General features: G+C 34.2%; 1 long non-coding RNA gene across 3 annotated transcripts in view; it reads left to right on the top strand.

Moving 5' to 3' along the window:
- The first annotated feature begins 488 nt into the window (after positions 1 to 488).
- Positions 489 to 6,460, top strand: part of LOC147584717 (uncharacterized) — a 218,358-nt gene continuing 212,386 nt past the window's right edge. For all 3 annotated transcript variants that reach the window (XR_015252694.1, XR_015252699.1, XR_015252698.1), the window contains exon 1: positions 489 to 612. This is a non-coding gene — a long non-coding RNA (uncharacterized LOC147584717). The remainder of the gene's footprint in view (positions 613 to 6,460) is intronic.

The following is a 6,460-nucleotide window of genomic DNA, read 5'->3' as shown; positions in this document are numbered from 1 at the left end:
CAGGGGCCAGGGACAGTTTAACTGACCTGAGCCAATCAAAAAAATTCTCACCCCCCACCCCCCACGCCGAAGTGATTGCTTCAGGATTAAGTACTTTCCCCAATATGCCAAATCTGGAGGAAGTTCAGGACACTTTTCATGATTAAAAATCACATTTCCTTTTTCTCAAATATGGATGAAGATTTGTATAATCTAACATCTATTTGAAGCCATCTTAAGTTCATAAATAGAACATGCATTAAATAAATTTGAAACTAACACAGGCAGATAGGACAAATGAGAAGAAATTATGCCTTTGCTACATTATTGATTCACTGGAATGAGCAAAACCTGAAGACTGTTCTACCTTCCAAGTATGTGAGTTAATAATTTCTATACAATTTAAGCCAATAGGAATGGAGTTTTTCAGAAAGCTAAAAATACCACAGTGAGGGATTTAGACTTTGTGCTGTAGGCAAGATGATACAACTAATTAATTTGTAATAGAGAGAGAACTGATATTGGCTTTAGAAGGATCAGTTTAGAAGCAGTGTGGAACATACATCGAAAAGCTGCAAAAAGCTGTAGGGTAGTTGTTGGATGACTGCAGTGACTCATGCACATGAGAATAGAGTAAGTTACATTTTAGGAGGATTGGGATGGAGAAGACATGTTGAGGAGGTATATTTCATTTTTGTGTTTTAACATATTTTATAAAAATAATAGTGGAATTTAGGGTAGATGTTTTCTGTTCTTTCTTCTCATACCTTTTATCTTCGTATTTCATCACTTAGTCGTTCTTTGCATGTCACAGGAGAACTGAGGTGGGCAACATAATTAACAGAATATCTCCCACGCTCCTTCTTAGAGATAGGATTAGTTAGTGTTCTCTACATAAAAATATTTATAAATATAAATAAATTTTCTAAAGCCTTCCAATTGCTGAGGAGAGGCCAAAGAGGTCTCAGGCAATTCTTTCCTGGGGCATGCACTGGGGAAGATTATGTTGCCCTCCCAGGCGTTTAAACAATTTCCTGACTGGTAAACTGTAATCCTGGATAAAGTGTGCTTAGAGATTAGCAGCATGGGTTTGCTGTTATTGCTGTTGTTATTTTCCCTGCTGAGTAGAAACTAAATATCATCTTCCCAGGTGACAAATAGGTCCCAGCCTGGCAATGTGCACGAAGTCTCTTAGGTGTAGTTTCCAAATTGTATGGACAAATTTGGCACAAGTTAAAATATTGTGAAAAATTGAATAACCTTATCTACCTGAATACAATGGATTAAGAGGCTCTGCTGTGATTATATTGTGGCTGCGTCTCTTCTTACTCAAGCTCTTTCTAAAAAAATTCTCTTAAAGTGTCATCTGAGATTTAATCAAGTCCTGGAATACAGATATTGTTATTTTTTTTCTCCTAACTAATATGGGGACACCAGAGGGGAAAAAAAATTATAACTACCAACACGGTTTAGATTTTGATGAATCCAAAAATTATAATACAGTGATGTAATTTAGATCCAAAGTGGTAGGTCTGGAAAGAACAACTTCGGATTCACTTGTTTTTCCCTTGAAACATCAAGAGGTAACAATAACTAAGAAGTAAGAAACTGAGGGGTGCCTGGGTGGCTCAGTCAGTTAAGCATGCGATTTTGGCTCAGGTCATGGTCTCACAGTTCATGGGTTCGAGCCCCGCATCGGGCTCTGTGCTGACAGCTCGGAGCCTGGAATCTGCTTGGGATTCTGTGTCTCCCCCTCTCTCTGCCCCTCCCCTGCTCTCTCTCTCTCAAAAATCAATAAACATTAAAAAATGAATTTAAAAAAATAAAAAAAAGAAGAAACTGAAATCTTGTCCCTCAAAGTTTCTAAATGTTATTGTATTGATTAAACTTGATATTAGGTATCTCGAAGAACAATAATGCATTGTTCATTTTTTTTAATAGATATATAACAAACCACCATATGTAGTCTATGTGCACTATTTTCCTCCCCAATTATGGCAAATCTATAAAACCAATTGTCTTCCTTTTCAATTATTCTCTTAAAGAGGTTTTTATTTCCCTGTGGATACTCACTGATCTCTGCTGAATATACATGAAGATGATTTGGTCCCTCATATGACTTCTTAAGCAAGCCAACCCTAACTACTACCACTGTTACCAAGTCTGCTCGGCAAGCCAAAGTGTGTGTCTCCCCAGATACAGTTTTAAACAAACATAACCCTGCAGGTGTCTTTGAACAAGCTTGAAGGAAAACTACATATAATTAGGCATTCTACTTTGCCCCCAGAGTTTGAGGAAGCACCTTTGTTAAACTAGTTAAGGTGATATTGGTGGTGGCAGGGGACAAGAAACCAACCAAAAAGAGAATCTGGGCATCTAATCTGGTTCTTTGTACCCAGGGAGAGATTCCATCAAAGTTTGGAGGATTGCGGTTCAAAGTCCCCATCTCAGTCAAAGCATATTTTGAAAATGCTTTCTTTAGAAATTTTGTATTAGAGAATTTCTTCACAGATAAGGAATAACTGAAACTAAAATTAGTTAAGTAATTTATTGAAGACACTGTAATGCAGTATTGCTTTTCTCTGTTGAATCTGGTTGAATTCATGAGTTAACTTAAGATTCCATCAAGGCCTTTGACAGAAAAGGTTTAGTTAATTACATTTTCAATTCAATCACAAGAGACACGGATGTTTATATTTTCTGTATCATTTATTTATGTCCCCATTTCCTATTAATTTTTCACTGCTCTAATAGGCATCCTCCCCTTTGGGTTGTTTTGTTCAGATTTATTTTAAATCATAATCAATGATATCGATCTATATATCTCATTCAGTATATATATTTTTCTTTTTCATTAAGCATTGTGGGGGTATTTTTTGTTTGTTTGTTTGTTTGTTTATTGAAGAATAACTGACATACAGTTTTGCATTACTTTCAAGTTTACAACATCGTGATTCAACATTTATATAAATAACAAAATGGTCACCACACTAAGTGTGGTTACCATCTGTGTGTTCCCACTGTATTTTAAATTATATCCATGGTGTTGGGTGTGCATTGAGTTTCATGATTCAAACAACTACCTGGTACTACATGGCAGAAACCCACATTGCCACCTACACTCTACCACCACAAACAAGCGCTACAAATATCTTTGCATATATACTTTATAAATCTATGTGCATATTTCTCCAGAACATTATTCAAAAGTAGGGTTACTAGAGTATACATGCACACACACACGCACACACACACACACACACAAACACACAAATATTCCCAGATTGCTATCATCAGTGACTAAACCTGCCTGTATCCATTCTCCATTAAATATATATATATATATATATATATATATATATATATATACATATATACATATATATATATGTCAAACTAAAAATAAAGGTATTTAGTGATCATGAAATTGATAAAGGTTTAAATTAAGTAATTAATTATATATTATGTTAAGTATCTTCAATTATAAACTACTTTCTGGCTGAAAGATGTCATCACATGGCAGTATACTAATGTTGAAATCCAAGGGACACATAGTCAGATACATTCAATATATATGTTTGATAGAATACACACACATATTCGTATCAAATGCATGGAAAATCAGAAAAAATATAAATCATATGTATGAAATTTAATGGAAAAAACTACCTGAGAGAATATATGTGTGTTCTCCATCAAATTTCAAGTGTATGTGTGTGTGTTTGTATGTGTATGTATTTATTTTGTTTTAAATTTATATATGTCTGTGTGTGTGTATATATGTTATATATATATATACATATATATATATATTAATAGCACTTTGAAAAATTAAGATATATGGTTAACAAAAATATCTTCTTTCTGTCCATCATTCTTTGAATTACTCAGGTAAAGTAAGCAAAATTTATTTCTGTGGCAATTCTATTTTAAACTGGCAAGGGTAATACGAAAAACAGAAAATAACTCCTACATTTATTAATTTTTCTTTGGTAGTTTAACTTGCTGGGTTTGCAAATTGTTGAGCCTGAGAGCTATATATCAACTTAAGAATGCTCCCTGGGTTCCTTTCTAGTGCATTTATAGTGCCAAGGATAGATTGATCAAATGCATAAACCAATAAAGTTATTTTAAAAGAAAATCATTAATCCAGAGTTGTGATGTGATAAAGTTCCAGACAGAAAAGGGAAGAATTATTCCATTATATGTTTTTAAAAGATGATTTATGGAATAATTCAAATGATAGAACACTAGGAATAAATATTTAAATAAAAAAGAAATACTTCCTAATCTTAATTTTCTTAGGGCTTTTTAAATGTCAAAAAATAATAATTTTTTTCAGCATAAAAATATCATTATATAATATAAAATATGGAAGTAATCAAACATACAAACAAAACCACTCATAAAAGCACTATACTAACAGAATTACTGTAGCAGGATGAATGATTATTCTTCCCAATTTTTCCCTTCTCATGGAGTTGTTACAGGATATAAAATTTTATGTACTTTTTTTGCTCATAGTAATTTGTATATACATTTTCCATGTTTCCATGTAGTCTATTAATTTCAATTTTAATGTATGCAATCTCAAGCTAAAGTAGGTATACTCTGATCCTCTGAGTTAGTTCTCTATTGTTGGATATTTGGAAATCTTCCTACATATTTATAATTACAGATAATATAGTTTGAAATATCTTCTTTATTTAAATTACATTATTTTCCCTATGACATTGTATAAATTGTTATTAGATTTGAGGGGCGCCTGGGTGGCGCAGTCTGTTAAGCCTCCAACTTCAGCCAGGTCACCATCTCGCGGTCCGTGAGTTCGAGCCCCGCGTCAGGCTCTGGGCTGATGGCTCAGAGCCTGGAGCCTGTTTCCGATTCTCTGTCTCCCTCTCTCTCTGCCCCTCCCCCTCTCTCTGCCCCTCCCCCGTTCATGCTCTGTCTCTCTCTGTCCCAAAAATAAATAAACGTTGAAAAAAAAAATTAAAAAAAAATTGTTATTAGATTTGAATTATTGGCCAAAATGGTTCTCTTAGTCCATTTCAGACTGCTATAGCAAAATACCATATAGTGGGTGGCTTATAAGCAACAGATATTTATTTCTCACAGTTCTGGAGTCTGGGAAGTCCAAGATCAAGGCATTGACACATTCAAAGTCCAGTGAAGGCTCCATGCCTGGTTTAAAAAAAAAAAAATTTTTTTTTTCAACGTTTATTTATTTTTGGGACAGAGAGAGACAGAGCATGAACGGGGGAGGGGCAGAGAGAGAGGGAGACAGAGAATCGGAAACAGGCTCCAGGCTCTGAGCCATCAGCCCAGAGCCTGACGCGGGGCTCGAACTCATGGACCGAGAGATCGTGACCTGGCTGAAGTCGGATGCTCAACCGACTGCGCCACCCAGGCGCCCCTCCATGCCTGGTTTATAGACAGATGTCTTCCAGTCTTGTAGTGCTGATCTCACATAGCAGAAGGATTAGAGAGCTGTATGCAGTCTCTTTTGTAAGGCACTAATCACAATTATGAGGGCTCCACCCTTATCTAATCACCTCCTAATACCATCACTTTGGGGATTAGGCTTCAATGCCTGAATTTTGAGAGGACACAAACATTCAGTCTAAATGGTATAAATGATTTAAAGTTTTAAGGCTATGTTACCAACATATTTTCCAAAAAGTTATTTGTATCTATAGCGTCAATAGAAATGTGTCAGTAAGGTATGTTTCTTTACTGTGAAATTGGATGTTTAATTTAAAAGCTACAATAAGCTTGAACATTTCTTCTTTACATCCTTAACATTTCTTACCAATTATTTTAAATTTGCTTTATCAATGGTTTAATAATGTTTTTATTACCCTGTTCATTTTTAAATTATTTTTTATTTTGAAAGTAAATTACTCTCACATATTATAATGAATTGCTATCTAATTATGTTTAAATAATTCAAAATATATCAACCTGTATTTCATTGCTCAGATGTGATCTTTTTTATTCTGAAAACACATTAATGCCAGTGTTTTGGATATTTAAAATGTAATTATGATTTTTTTACTAGAAATATTCTTACAATAATATTCACCCTACATAAATAGGAAATATATTATTATCTATAATAATAATAATAATGTCTTTATTGCCAAAGTGACATCTAGATCAGGCTCACAGAAGCGTATCTGGCTTGGAGTAAACATTGTTATATTGTCTTTGCAGTTGGAAATAAAAGGTTTAAAAATTGTGTGGTTTCTGGTCATATAAAATTTCATTAATATGATTGAAAAATCCAGGTGAAAGCGTCCCTTTTGCCAGTAAGTGTATATGCAACTATGTCTTATTTTTTCTCCTTGATCACATCAAGTTGTTTTTAAGATTACTGGCCAGCATAATGAGGGGAGAGAAATGAGTCCTGTGAGCCACAAACAGCTTTTAAGGTGCATAAAATGCCTTAAAAATCTGAACAAAGTTGTTGATCATCCAGACT

This window comes from Puma concolor, chromosome A1, assembly GCF_028749965.1.
Source record: "Puma concolor isolate L17-30 chromosome A1, mPumCon1.1.hap2, whole genome shotgun sequence".
NCBI classification, from domain to species: Eukaryota; Metazoa; Chordata; class Mammalia; order Carnivora; family Felidae; genus Puma; species Puma concolor.
The sequence above is the reverse complement of the archived record's forward strand: the minus strand, read 5'-3'. Positions and strand labels throughout refer to the sequence as shown.